The sequence below is a fragment of the Macaca nemestrina genome, chromosome 1 (assembly GCF_043159975.1).
Source record: "Macaca nemestrina isolate mMacNem1 chromosome 1, mMacNem.hap1, whole genome shotgun sequence".
In the NCBI taxonomy this organism is placed as follows: domain Eukaryota; kingdom Metazoa; phylum Chordata; class Mammalia; order Primates; family Cercopithecidae; genus Macaca; species Macaca nemestrina.
Genome location: NC_092125.1, coordinates 52,721,873 through 52,736,477, shown reverse-complemented (window position 1 = coordinate 52,736,477; position 14,605 = coordinate 52,721,873). Strand labels below are relative to the sequence as shown.

Genomic DNA, 14,605 nt, shown 5'->3' with positions numbered 1-14,605 from the left:
TGGATATATGAATATTTTCACCATTTTATTGGCAATCAGTATGGGATTTCTTGGTTGAAACATTGTCTTTTTGTTCATTAATATATTTACTTTAGGTTTTGGTCTCATGGTCCACTCTATCCCCTGCCTTAGTTAGTTTCAATTTCTGCATCCAGATGGATGATTTAGGTCAACAATCACGTTTAACTCAAATCGACCACCCACACAAAGGCTTATGATGTAAAAATTGGCAACTCTAATTTACATTTACATTATATGTAAGCGTTCTACTGATTTTACTGACTTACTACTCATTACTGTTTAGATTCTAGAATCCATAATAAAGTTCATACTTCTCAAAAATTTTGAATCCATCATTTCTGACTTTTAAATGAAATAAAAGAAGGGAAAATGCAGACATATTTCATCATATATTTACTATTTGTATTGCTCTTTATTCTTTAGTGTAGATAAGATGCACTTGATGTCAGTCTGAAAACTTCACTTACCATTTCTGTATGACCAGGTCTGCTAGCCAACTTTTCTTAATCAGAAAATATTCTTGTTTGCCTTTTCTTGAAGGAAGTTTGTATTAAATACAGAAATATTGTTGACTTTTTATTTTCAACAATTTAAAGATATCATTTCAATGTTTTCTATACTCTATTGTTTCTGATGAGTATTCAGGTATTATTTTGTATAGCTGATCACCTACCTACATATGTATCATTTTGTTTTCCCTAGCTTCATTTGGTATTTACTTTTTAACACTGATTTTTAGTAATTTTACTCTCATGAACCTGCAGGTAGTTTTTCTTCCCTTTATTCTGCTTATTATCCACTGAGTTTCTTGTATCTATGTGAGGACAATTTAAACAAATTTTCAACAATTTCTGTCATAATTTCTTTAATATATTTCTCCTTTGCTATGTCTTTCTTTTTCTTTTAGGACTTCAATTATATGTAATCAATCATAGGGCAAGACTACTAATGCTTACTGCATTATGCGTCAAACTGGAAATTATCAATCCCCTAGAATTATACTTTGTAAAATCTCTCACATGTGTACAAGGAGATATTTTTAAGCACTGGCGGGCTGATAAATGTTTAGCAACCAGTGCTGAAGTGATCCCAACATAAATTTTGTTTAATATTTTTGTATACATTAACAAACAAAAAAAGAGTGAAACAAATAAGATGTATGGTAAGGCTTTCTTTATTCGTCAAGAATGTGAGCAACTGCTTTGCTGAATCAAACATTAGCTGTTAGCACTGAAAGAAAATTTCTTTAAATTTTGTGCCAGTCATGATATAAAAGCTGTACAAAAAAAAGATTTACTTTAATCAATATTATTAATTTTTAACCTTTATTGTCATAAGCCTAAATATGAAATAAAACATTTATTCAAGCCTGAATTGTAGTATTTGTCAATTTTCAGGGTATAATTGTACCCACAGGACCTAATTCAATACAGTAACAGTATCCCACTGGGAGTGGAGTTGGGAGAGATTTGCAGTAACAAAACATTATGTAAAAACGTACAGTTCACAGGCAACAATAAAATATAGTAAAATAATTAGGAATAGATGAATGTGTTTTCAACATGAATTCTTTAATTGCTACTTGATGTAACTTAGTTTTTTTTTTTTCTTTTACTTTTAAGTTCAGGGTTACAAGTGCCAAGTGTAGGTTTGTTTTATATGTAAACTTATGTCAGTGGGGGTTGTTGTACAGGTTACTTAATCACGAAGTTGTTAAGCCTAGTACCCATTAGTAATTTTTCCTGACTCTCTCTCTTCTCCAGTTCTCCACTCTCTGATAGGCCCTGGTGTGTGTTGTTCACCTGTATGTGTGCATGTGTTCTCAACATTCAGCTCCCACTTATAAGTGAGAACATTCAGTATTTGGTTTTCTGTTTCTGTGTTAGTTTGCTGAGAATAATACCTTCCAGCTCCATCCAGGTCCTTGCAAAGGACATGATCTCATTCTTTTATATGGCTGAATAGAATTCCATGGTGTATATGTACCGTGTTTTCTTTGTGATACCAAAATCTGGCAGTGATACAACAAAAAAAGAAAATTGCAGGTCAATATACTTATTGACCATCACTGCAAAAATCCTCAACAAAACCCTTTAAACTGAACCCGGCAGCATGGCAGGGCAGTAACTTAATTTTTAACTGCTGTGTTCTATAATTGTTACCAAAATTCTGAACAGTTTAACAATACTTTTTTTTAAAGTTAGTATGGGGCAGATACAGCATACCCTTGCATGTAAAGATTGTCACTGCGAAATTTTCTGTAATAGTGAGATATTAGAAATAAGCCATTTAAAAATAACTTGGAGATCAGATGACTCAGTTGATAAGATAGACTCTATTATATAGCGTGGATCTCCATCTTGAATACATTGATCACTTCAGTGCCCAGTTTTTAGTACTGTGTGAATATTCCAATACTACACTAATACCAAGAGCTTACTCAGTGGGACTGACGATTATTGAATTTTGGGAGGGAGTCAAATAAATAAATAAATAAGTTGATACTATACTTATTTACTATACTATACTTATTTATTTCAGAGCTAGCAGCATAATAAAGAATAAAAACTTTACAAAAGAAAATTCAGTTATTGGATTATAACTACATTTTACTGCCTGAAACATTAATAAAACTCATCTTCAGCTTTTCCTTGTGACACACAAACATCTTACTACAAAAATACAGTCTTCAATTAGAAATCACTGTTTAAATAATGGCTCCAGGATTGATTAAAATATTCAAAATTATGTAGCATAGCCACCAAATGGACTATGCCATTCCCAATTGCATTAGAGTGTCCTAGTTATGTGTTAAACAAAAAGACAAATGAAAAGAAAAAAAAGTAATAAACAAACCAACAAGGAGAACTCCAATCTAACCTGACTTTAGGTAAGCATTACAGATAAATCAGTGATTGAAAAATAGAGAAATAAATATTTTCAGAATTAACATTCATTTATTTGTTTTTAAATGGCACCCTCAGTTGGTGATGATGCTATGGGTAGTATTTTTACATCTTGCAAGTTTGAGAATAACTTCTCTAATGTCATGTTTCTAAATTCTAAATGCTGATTTGTTACTCCTCACCATCTGCTTACATAATCTCCTGTTGCCATATCTGACAATAATATAGGTGGCTAAAGATGCACATTGTGTATATGCAGTGCAAACTTTTACAATGGAACATCCTAAAGGATGTAGTCATAAAAATACTTCTATAAAACTCTTGAGCTGTTAGACCACTGTGGGACAAGAATGAGTCCTGGAAAACCCTTTAAGAGTTTGAGATTGATCAGGCCCAGTTCCAAGAAGTCATCACTATTTCTTCTCTTTCTTGCATCACCAATATATAATCCATCTGGAAGTCTTTGTTAATATATCCAAAGCATCTTTAAATCTCACCTCTTCTTAACATGTCTAATACTGTTCTAGTCATTACCATCTTTCTGAATTATTTAAACAAATTTCCTGACTGTATTTTCTGTTTTGACAACATCAACCATTCCTGTCTACAAATCCCACAATTAAGACTATCCAATGGCAGTCCACCATAAATATAATGGGATGACACTAGTTTCCTATCAATCAAAAGGCCAGTCATGATGATGCCACTACTTGTTTCTATACTACACCCAATCCCCTCTTCTTTCTTATCCAATCAGCCCAGCGTCACTGTGTTGTCCTTCAAACACACCAAACCCTCTCTCTCTTTAGTCTTATCAGCTAAGACTTCTGAGTGAAATGCTCCAATCTACATAATATTTGATAGACTGCTGCTTTATATCATTCATTTTTCAAATCGGTGTTTAATAAATATTTCCTTTATGAATTAGATTTATTGGCTATACAAACCCACATGTTGAACGACAATTTCTAACATACATTTTAGCCTTCTTTACATTGTTCTGACAGGACTAAATAAAGAATTGCAATCTGGATTGGAAATCCTATTATGATCGTCATAATTACCTTCCAGAACTGCACAATTTAAATGATAAAATTTATATAAAATTACAATGAAATCATAAGCAACAACAATTGTTATCTCCTCTACTTCAAAAATCTTTCCAGATGCCACATAGAAGATAAAATATTGATGCAGTAGACAAAATGTTGATATGTACCTTTACTTTCATATATCAGGTTTGGAATTTGGCCAAGAGAAACAGTTCAGACTCATGATCGTATTACACAATTCACCTCTTCTTGCTCTAGTCCTGCATTACAACTGAAGTCCTACACAATCCACACAAATTGGACAAAATCTTAGTTAAATAAATGGAGACACTTGTAAAGTTTTGCACACATATTCATTAAGCACCTACTAAGCTCCAGGCACTATTCTATGCAAAAGGAATTCCAAATGCAGTATAACTAGCATAAGTACTCATACCAACGAGTATGAATTTTGTATTTCTAACTGTCTGGAAGGATTAAAAATGTACACAAAATTAAAAATACATATATTTAGCTTCATTAAATGAGAATGTAATTGTGAATATGCTATTCAAAGACCATGAAACCTAAATAAAGCAAAAGAGCCATATTAGCCTGAGATCCATTAAAATGATTGTTTTACTGAAGTTTTGTCTCTTTATATGTAATAGAGGTTATTCTGGGTAGCACACAGTATTTCTCTCTGTGAAATCACTATGGAAACTGCCACAATGGGTTATAAACTCCATGACCTTCTATTATAACACTTTTATTTTGTGTGTAGAGATTTTTCCTTCTTACAAATATTTCAAAGCAGAATTATCAGGAAGCACTCATATATCCCTATATATCTATTAATATATCTATTAAAGAAAATAATTACTGTAAGTTGTTATAGAAAAAGAAAACCTTTGCACTCTGTGACTGATCAAATCCCAACTAATTTTCTTTACATCTTGCATTATAAGGTTATAGGCTATTTTTCTTTGAAATTATCCTCTCTTTTCAGAACAACTGATACATTTTTTCCCTTGACCAAAAGTGTCACTAATGCATGATTGAGAGCAAAGTAGTGGATGGATGAGGCAGCAAAACCCCACTAATAGAATCTACTCAGATAACGATTTTGTGTGGAGGGTCATTAATTAGAAACAAATATATATTTAAGTGACTTTTTAAAATCTTATTTTCCATTAAAAGTTAGCGAACCTTCCAAATGTTGCTTCAATGGAGAACAATTGCTTGAATATCTTCTCTAAGTTGAAAATAAGATAAATTTGACAGAAATATTCATCTCAAATACATGCTTTTTATCCTACATTGTATGTAGAATATAACCATTCTTAAAATGTTGGTTTTGAACCTGTTCTTAGTCCAGATCATGCTTTTAGCTTTATCCCAATGTGTCAATGTGTGTATGACTGTGTGTGTATGTTTTACATGACATTTTCAAAGGGATATAATATTTCTCTTGCTTACGAATTTTATGATTTATATTATATCATCTTTAACATGCATTTCTATTTTAGGATTGCATATTGTTAACCTTTTAAATGTAAACTTTCGAATTGCTAATTTAATGTCACTAATCTGTGATGTGTTAAGTATATTTTAGAATAAATATGGATATTGGAAAATTCATACCTGACAGATTTTAAAACTGATTCTCTTAATCATGAGCACTCATTGTCATATTTTAGACAGATCTTGTTTTCTTCACTGAATTATAATAATTTTCTCTTTTTCCCTCCAAGATATTTCCAATGAACACTTAATGTCTGGTTTAAAGGCAAACATATTCAGTTGGCATGTCCATTGATAGTGAATTTTCATGTCTTTAGGACATTTATACAAGGCAATATTACATTTTATATCACATTATAATGACTTGAGGAATGCACAGATTAATTTTCAGATAACTCCTATAACTCTACAAGGATTTAAACTGCAATTGAATCTGTATAAAGGTAGTCTGAATAGATTCCTTTTGCTAAAAGGAGACCATGGTATTTCTCAATTTTCCTTAAGCAGATTGAAATTGTTTTCATGAAACTTAAAACTTTCTAAGGAAGAACACAAATTGGAATATTGTAAATTTTAAATCTATATTTAAAAAATGATTCTACATTAAAGAAAAATACTTTAATCTTGGATAATTTGGCTGTGTGTCCCCACCCAAATCTCGACTTGTAATAATCCCCACTTGTCAAGGGTGGGGCCAGGTGGAGGTAATTGAATCATGAGGATGGTTTTCTCCATGTTGTTCTCATGAAATCCGATGGTTTTATAAGAGGCTTTCCCCTTTACTCAGCACCCATTCTCTCTCCTGCCACCCCATGTAAAGTTGCCTTTTGACATGATTGTAAGTTTCCTGAGGTTCCTCCAGCCGTGCAAAACTGTGAGTCAATTAAACCACTTTTCTTTGTAAATTACCCAGTCGCGTGTATTTCTTCACAGCTCCGTGAGAATGGACTAATACAATCATCATGCTTTTCAAAATAAGAGCTGAAAAGAAAACTCAGAAATTGGAAGCAACTGAAATTTGGAGCAATAATTGAAAACGCAGGTAATCTAAGATGTTATTACTAGTGAGCGTGGTGGCTTTGTTGGAGGTGATTTTAAATTCAGTTTGGCACACAATATATTAATAGCTTATGTATTAAATGTATTATAATTTTCTCAATGAAAGCAAATTAATTTCCTATTCTATGTGTTTTTAAATTGAGCAATGAGAACTAATATGTTGCAATAACTCATTTGAGGTTATCTTGATAAATAGAGATAAAGATTTAACCACAGCGTGCTGTTTTAATTCTGATATTAATAGATATTTTATTTTTAAATTTTGACAAGCTACAAAATACCCTAATATACTTATATAGATCATCTTTGAAAAGCCGTGAATGAGTTTTAATAAGTAAAGGAAACTTATAGTTAATATAAACATTTATATAGAATGGTACACATTATAAGGACAGTTTTCAATCTAATACTGGGTCTAGTTAACAGGAAGTTAACAGAAAGAATAGCATTTCCAGTTGAAATTCTGGCCTCATCTCTCTTGATTTAACCTCTCAGCAATAAAGTGATCTCTATCTTTACTAATCCTTGCTCGTTTGTCTAGTCCTGGATTATTCCTACTGCCTTGCTTTCTGTAGTGTGGTTAATTGTAATCAATAAACTTTTTAATTTTTTTGCTAAATAAAAAGATTCTACCCAGACTCTGTTGTAAGTAATCAAGTTCCTATCAAGATTCACTCACAGTCTACAACCAATAAAAATAAACAACAAATAGTTTGATGTAATTAACCCTTCAAGGAAAGCTTCATTAAATATAATTTACCTATATCAATTAAGGTAAATTAAATTTTAGTGAATCAGATACTGCAGATCCCAGTATGTGCTTTCTATATATGCCTTCATGCTTAGCCTTTGCACTAACAGAGCCTGGATTGAACTGTTTTGTGTTTCAAATGACCCTGGATTCTTTCCAGAGCTGATTAAACCTGGAATGGAAACTGGAGCCGAAACAGGCCAATTGGATTCTATGGCATTTTTGAAATGAAACATAGGAACTTAATTGTGTTAACCGTGAAAATTGAAAGAGTAGGTAGACCAAAAAGGTAAGGCTGCCATCTATAGAGAGACCTATGACTAATTCAGTGAATGCAGGAGTGAAGACAGTATGCCGTCTTCAGAGAGACTAAAATAAAGCAGTGCAGAGAAAACAGAGCATCTAGCCTGTGTCCCCCCAAGGAGAAGAGATACATAGATAATAATTCTCCACTTGCGATGAGGTCCTAAGGTACTTTTCCCCTAAAATTTTGCGAGATCTCTCTACATTGTTAGAATATCCAATCCTTTCTACCGTTAATATGCCTTGTTTTTTCTTTCCTTTTAAATAAAGAAACAATTTAGAAATATGCACTTCAAAAAATGAAAATGTGAACAGATTTTTCAAAAACCTATAGTGGTTGAATCATTTAATTCAGGGCAATATCTGAACACTGTGAAAAAAAGAACTGTACTGAATTCTGCTGCATCAGGCTCTTTCAAGTGCAGTGCTGAAAACCTTGCACTTTTAAATCTTGGCACATTTAGAATTATTCAGAGCATAGCCACCTTCAGTTTGGCAGGAAAACAAGATAAAGTCTTCCTGTGGGAATTTTCTGTTGGAATTTGCTACACTTAGTGTTTAAATATACTGATACCCATGATAAAATGTTGTTAAAAAATAGTCTCATCCTATTTTTTTAAAACTAACCTCAGTAAATAACCCACACACTTGCAAAGTTAGGTACTTACATACCTTCTCCGTTTACTGCCCTTTAATACTAAAAACAGAAATGAAATTAAAAAATAAAATGCATCTTTTAATTTCTATTCATACAAACACTTTAAAGCACGATACAATAGGAGGCCAGAGTCATAGTCTTACATAAAATACAAAATACTACAGATATAAGTAAAATGTGTCCTATTTTGTCTCATTTATTATAGATTTAGCTCTTAATAAGACCTGTATTCATGGAGTGCCACCCCCATCTGTGGTCTTTAAGCCCACAGTTGATCTCTAATATGATAACCGCAATTCAGTTAACTATTCAGGAGACTTCAGATCATGAACACACACATTGTTGAATTCAGGAATATATTGCTTTCAATGTGACCATAAGTCTGAGGAAATTGCTTTAAGGCTATGTTTCCTGATTTGATTACCTCAAATTTTACACTGCTGTGCACAAAATGTCTGGAGAACAATTACATGCATTTGTCACCTCCATTTTAAAAGCATTAGGTGTCTTTGAAATATTTGAGCCCTCTCACTGAAAAAATGCCATGCAGAGTATAGCCTGGGGCAATGATGAGTGGATATATTATTATTCTGCTGAAAGTCATGCTGAAAAATAGTATGCAGTTTTGAAAAACCCAGACTTCTTCTCTTTTCATTCTCACAGCCTCTACTTTAGTGTGTGATATAATCACATGAAATGTGGTATTCTGAAATCCTATTCCAAGCATTTTGGAATTCCAGAACAGGAAAAGCAATTTCACAGGCCCAAGGTGAAATTTTTAGTTACAATGTAGCATGAATTTGTAAATAAGTCCTTACTAGAAAGGTTCCTGCAAGTAATGTTAAAATGTGGACTTTCCAAAGACCAAAAAGAGTCACTGAGGAATTTTAAGCAGGGAAGTGCACAAATATGTATGTATTTATTGGAAGACTCTTCTCTGTAGTTTGGGAATCAGAGTATGTTAACAAGAGGTTATGTTAAATATTGTATAATCAGATTATATTAACATTTTAATACTAATTTGGAAAATGTACTTGTTTTTGAAATTTGCAAATAAAAAAGGTCTGCTTGGTTTTTGGTTCTACAGGCTGTACAAGCATGTTAGTGGCATCTGCTCAGCCTCTGGGGGGCCTCAGGAAGCTTTTATTCATAGTAGAAGACCAAGCAGGAGAAGGCATGTCACATGACCAGAGCAGGATCAATAGAGAGTGGGGAGATGGAGGTGTCACACATTTTAAACAATCAGACTTCACAAGAGCTTATTCACTATCAGGAAGACAACACTAAGCCATGAGGGGTCTGGTCTTGTGACTCAATAACCTCTCACCAGGCCTACCTCTAACATTGGGGATTAAAATTCAACAGGAGATTTGGAGGGAACAGTATTCAAACTATATCATTCTGTCCCCAGCCCCTCAAATATCATGTTCTCACATTGCAAAATACAATTATCCCCTGCCAATCATCCCACAAAATTTTCAGTTCCTTTCAGCATCAGTTAAAAGTTTAAAGTCTCAAATCCAAAGTCTCATCTAGAGATGAGTTCTTTCCACCTATGAGCCTTTAAAATTGAAACAATTTCTTTATTACTAAGGTACAATAGAGGTACAGGAATAGGGTACACATTCTTCCAAAAGGGAGAAATCAGCCAAAAGAAAGGGGTTACAGGCTGCATGCAAGTCCCAAACCCAGCAAGACAGTCATTAAATTATAAAGATCCAGAATAATCTCCTTTGACTCTATGGCTCACACCCAGTGCATATTGGTACAAGGAGTGACTCCCAAGGCCTTAGAAGGCTCTGCCCCTGTGGCTTTTCAGGATTCAGTCCCTGAAAACACTTTTTCCTCCTGGGCCTCCAGGCCTTTGATGGGAGGGGATTCCACACAGATCTCTGAAATGCCTTTGAGGCCTTTTACTTACAGTTTTGGCCATTAACATTTCGTTATTTTTCAGTTATGCAAATCTCTCTGGCAAGTGGTTGCTCTATAGCCTTCTTAAATTATTCTCCCGAAAAAGGCTTTTATTTCTCTGCCACGTGGCTATTTTGCAAATTTTCCAAACTTTTATGCTTTGCTTCCCCTTTAAAGATAATTGTATACTTTAAGTCATTTCTTTGCTCCTGCATCTGAGTATAGGTGGTTAGAAGCACCCAGGTTATGTCTTGAATGCTTTGCTGCTTAGAAACATTTTTCCTCCAGATGCCCTAAATTATTATTTTTAGTTCAATCTTCCACAGATGTCAAGGCATAAACACAATGAAGCCAGGTTATTTGTTAAGGTATAATACACATAACTTTTGCTCTAGTTCCCAATAAGGTTCTAACTTTCATTTGTGAGCTCCTCAGCTTGGACTTCTCTGTTCATATCACTATCAGCTTTTTGGTCACAACCATTTAACCATTTTCTAAAAAGCTCCAAATATTCCCTCATCCTCCTGTCTTCTCCTGAACCCTCTAAACTCTTCAGCCTCTGCCGATTACCCAGTTTAAAAGTTGCTTCCACATTTTCAGGTATCTGTATGGTAATGCCCCACTCTTTGGTACAAATTTTCTGTGTGAGGCCATTCATGCATTGCAAATAATTGAATACCTGAAACTTGGGAATTTATATATAAAAAAAGTTTATTGGCTCATGGTTCTTCAGGCTATACAAGCATGACACCAGCATCTGTTAGGACTCAGGCAAGGCCTCCGGAAGCTTTTAATCACGATGAAAGGTAAAATGAGAACAGGCATATCACATGGCAGGAGTGGGAGCAAGAGAAAGAGTTGAAAAATTATGCTTTTAAAAAAATATTCAAATCTAAGAATGCTTATGTTATTTTTCTGGTCCAGATTTTATTTACTTATGCTTTTTCTTTGTTTCTGTTATTTGGAAAGAATGCATCTGGTAATTAAGATAAAAGACACAATGACAGCATTTTCCATGCAGGAACAAGAAGTGGCATGAGGTTTCAGAAGAGCCTGTACAAATTCAGATCACCAAATTCTCAAACTCTGGAATCTCTCAGATTCAGGGCAAAATCCTACATAAAAAGTTTTAGCCTTTCCAATTTTTGGAGTAGACTGGGATGTATTTATGCAATTTCATCAAAGAGCAAGGCCAAAAACCTCTTGACTTTGCTGTACCTATGGAAAGATGAGTAACTAAAGGTGAGTGACAGACTCTTTCCCTTTTAATCTAATAGATTAAATAACAATGTCATTAAATAAATATCTAGCATATAATATATGATATGAATAAAGCAAGACCCACTCTCCTGCAATGTATGTGAGTGTGTACATGCATGTGTATATAAAACACATGTAAACATGTAAGTATACATGTCAGAAGGGGTCCTTTTTTGTAGTTTTTTCATATAGAGAAAATAAAGTAGGGTAAAAGATAGTGACAGAGTGGTTTAAACACAAGTTTGTGTGTTTGCTCAGATAAAGGGGCCATAGTAGGAAAAATGTGATCAAAAAAAAAAATAATTAAAGGGAATTGTCCAAGGAAGGCACTATATAAATTATTTGTTTTGAAATGTGAAGAAATACTATTTTTGCCAGATCTAGAAAAGACCCCAACTTTGGCCCAATAGCTGAGGCTTAACGGCTATGAAAATGACATGGAAATAGTTACTTTTTCTTAAAAATGGAAAAACAAACATAATTTTTTTTATTGCTTTCTGGATTTTATAAGCAAGAAAAGAAAAGAAGTACAAAAAGGGAACTCTGAGTGTGGTCTAATATGTGTACTCTTAATGATTTTTTACTAGGATAATTTTTAATGTATCCTTTATTCTTAAATGTAAACAATGAAAATGTTCTTCATTTACATGTACAAATGGCAGTATGTTTATCTGTTTATCTGATATTTAATATGCATTTCTGTCATTTCTTATAGTTGCCATAACAAAGCACCATGCACCAAGTGACTCAAGCAACAGAAATATATCGTATTTCCTCATAGTATGAGTCCTGGAAGCCCAAGTATAAAGGTATAGGCAGGGTAAGTTTCTTCTGAAGGTGTCTCTTCTTGATTTTATATTGAGGGCCGTCTTTTACAGGTGTATTCACATGGTTTTTCTTCTGTCAATGTCTGTCCTAATCTCCTATACATATAAAAGTATCTGTAATAATGGATTAAGGACCACACCAATGACCTCATTTAACCTTAATTATCACTTTAAAGACCGTAACTCAAAATAAACTCACATTCTAAGAAGCAGGGAGTTAGAACTTCTACATACGAATTTGGGGAATGGAACTCAATTCAATCTATAACACAATAGTATTTTTTCCATAGTAAATTTAGACCTCTTTTTGGCTCTAGAAAATGTTTTCTATTACACATAAATATAAAGTTCATTTCTGAAAAGAAGACATATGAATGACCAACAGGTATATGAAAAAATGATCAACTCACTAATCATCAGGGAATGCAAATCAAAAACACAATGAGATATCATATCACCTCCATAAAAATGGCTATCATCAAAAAGACAGAAATAACAAATGCTGGCAAGGATGTGGAGAAAGGCAATTGCTCCTATACTGTTGCTGGGAATCTAAATTAGTACAAGCAATCTGAAAAACAGTATGGAGTTCCCCCAAACCAAACATATAAATACTATTTGATCCATCTATTCCATTGCTGGATATAGATCCAAAAGAAAGGACATCAGTGTATCAAAGATATGTCTTCACTCCTACAATTGTTGCAGCATTTTTCACAGTAGTCTGGGTATGAAATCAATCTAATGGTAAACAAGCAGATGAGTGGATAAGGAAAATGTGGTATATATACACAGCAGAATATTATCCAGACATGGAAATGAATGAAATCCCGTCATTTGCAGCAACATGGATGAAACTGGAGGACATTATTTTTAGTGTAAGCTTGGCACAAAAAGATAAATATAGCATGTTGTCACTCATATGTTGGAGCTAAAAATTATTGGTGTCATGGACATAGTGAATAAAATAGTGGTTATAGAGATAGAAAATTATTGGGAAAGGGGGATGAAGATGGATTTGATTATGGTACAAAAATAGCGCTAGTAGAAAAAATGAGTTCTAGTGTTCAGTATCACAATAGGGTGACTACACTTAATAATTTACTGTTTATTTCAAAATAACTAGAAGACACATTTGGGATGTTCCTAACACGAAAAAAAAATGATAAATGTGAATTGATGGGTATTCCAATTACCCATATTTGATTATATATTGTATGCTTGTATCAAAATATCACATGTACCCCATAACTACGTACAACTATTCTATAGCCATAAAAATCAATAATAAATATATATAATATTTCTAATATATATTTCATATTATCATACAGTTATTTATGTGAACAATTCTTCTTTGCCCGTCAAAATATAAATTATAGACAGGAATGAAAATTATATTAGCTTTCTGTCTTCTGGATTATTTAGCCTGTGATGGTTACCTACCATGTATGTATATAAGCACACACACACACAGACACGCATATCCACACATACATATGTATACACACATGCATATATGCTTACAAACTGTAATAGATGAAAAAGGGCTTAAGAAAAAGGTCCATGTTTTATGAAATGATGGCTAAGTATTACCAAATTACCAGTATTTGGATTTTACTCAATTTCTCTTTCTCTCTCAGTACTGCAGATGATATACGTGAAACAAACTTTTGTATCACTGAAAATAATTGTCTTCTAGCATTCGAAGAAGAAGAAAAACATGATTTCTTTTTAATTGCTTAGTATTTTTAAGTTTATTTTCTCTACATAGAAATAACTACTCTCCACTTACAGTTCTAAAAGAAATCCTAAAGGTAGTCATTATTGTAGGCAGGAGACATGGGAAAAGACCTGTTCAAGACAGGGGTCAATTTTAGTCACCTACCTAATGATTAATCATCACAGATCCCTATGCAAAATTGTCTCCCACTTTTTTCCTCTGAGCATCATTTTGACAACTCTTATATGTGAGTTTTACTTACAATGTGCTTCATAAAGGTCAAATTATATTCTTTAAATTTGTTATTGGAAAAAAAAAAACCACATTATTTTCCAAAGTATTTGAATTGTTTTTTCTTTCCAGTTTCAGTTATTTTGCCAAAAATTTATGTACTTAATTTAGAAATACCTATGTAAATACCTTTAAACTAAAAAGGAATAGTTATTACTGTCATAAAGTCAAAGAAAGATGAGAAAAAGACAGCTTCTTGCAAGGCAAGAGACAAAATCTCTAGGACAAATATAAAATGTGGGCTATCTTAACTTTAGGCTTGCCCCAGGCACTATCTGACAAGGTAGGGAAAAGGTTATTGCAATCGGAGAGAGAAAGATTCTAATTCTCCTTTCTCTTT

At 33.2% G+C, this 14,605-nt stretch overlaps 2 long non-coding RNA genes across 2 annotated transcripts in view; one reads left to right on the top strand and one right to left on the bottom strand.

Moving 5' to 3' along the window:
* Nucleotides 1-14,605, bottom strand: part of LOC105484644 (uncharacterized) — a 199,112-nt gene that overhangs the window by 183,299 nt on the left and 1,208 nt on the right. The gene's annotated exons all lie outside the window — the stretch shown is intronic.
* LOC139356584 (uncharacterized) overlaps nt 6,408-14,605 on the top strand; it is a 28,556-nt gene continuing 20,358 nt past the window's right edge. The window contains exons 1-3 of the long non-coding RNA XR_011608614.1: nt 6,408-6,524; nt 11,186-11,406; nt 12,140-12,244. This is a non-coding gene — a long non-coding RNA (uncharacterized lncRNA). The remainder of the gene's footprint in view (nt 6,525-11,185; nt 11,407-12,139; nt 12,245-14,605) is intronic.